A 967-nucleotide genomic window follows, 5' to 3' on the forward strand; every position below is an offset into this window, starting at 1 on the left:
GGGGTAGCTGATTTTTATAGGTTATCAAGTTCATAATATACAAAAATTATAATGATCAGAAATTAGCTCTTCCCTGTCTTTCTATTTTACAGGTGAAAGCTCTATATGCCACAAAGCTAGTGAAACTAAGCTTTATGGGCCCTTCACTTGCACTGCCCCTTCCAAAGCTTGTGTATTTATCTTAAGGAAGGCCTCTTCAAATTACATAAGCTTAACATAACATGGACATTTCTCTAAGTATCTGGTACAGGGGGAAAGAGGTTATGCAAATGGCACATCATAGAAAGTGAAACATAAAAAAGCAAACACAATTTTAGTATTTATTAACAAGAGGATGACTATCAAAATTCAGGTAGTAATGAACTCACATTACTCAGCATTGTTTAAAGCTTTCTTTTTTCCTATAAAATTTCAGGTGAGATTGTTTGTACATATAGACAAGATTAATTTTGAAATGTACATGGAAAGGTAAAGAAACCAGAATAGCTAAAACAATTTTAAGGAAGAAAAATAAAGTGAAGTGAAACAGTCTACCTGATTTCAAAACTTATTAGTCATGTGCCATATAACAACGTTTCAGTCAAGACAGATCACATATAAGACAGTGGCTATACCATGAGCTAGGTGTGCAGTAGGCTGTGTCATCTAGGTTTGTGTAAGTACAGTCTATGATGTTCACACAATGATAAAATCACCCAATGATGTATTTCTCAGAACATATCCCTGTCGTTAGGCAAGGCTTGATTGTATATAGTTACATTAATTAACCAATGTGTTTTGGCAGAGGGATGGATACATACATAGATCAATAGAACAGAAAAGAGAAGCCAGAAATACACACAGAAACATATCCAACTTGTTACTGACAACATGTGAAAGAAACACATTGGAAGAAAGCCTTCCAAAAAATGGTACTGGAGCAATTAAACATTCATAGGCAAGAAAATGAACCTCACTGTAAGTCTCA

The 967-nt window shown here is 34.4% G+C and overlaps 1 protein-coding gene across 1 annotated transcript in view; it reads right to left on the reverse strand.

Annotated features, from left to right (window-relative positions):
- The window catches only part of DNAH14 (dynein, axonemal, heavy chain 14), a 390,354-nt gene that overhangs the window by 336,651 nt on the left and 52,736 nt on the right, over positions 1 to 967 (reverse strand). The gene's annotated exons all lie outside the window — the stretch shown is intronic.

This window comes from Galeopterus variegatus, unplaced genomic scaffold, assembly GCF_000696425.1.
Source record: "Galeopterus variegatus unplaced genomic scaffold, G_variegatus-3.0.2 Scaffold365, whole genome shotgun sequence".
NCBI classification, from domain to species: Eukaryota; Metazoa; Chordata; class Mammalia; order Dermoptera; family Cynocephalidae; genus Galeopterus; species Galeopterus variegatus.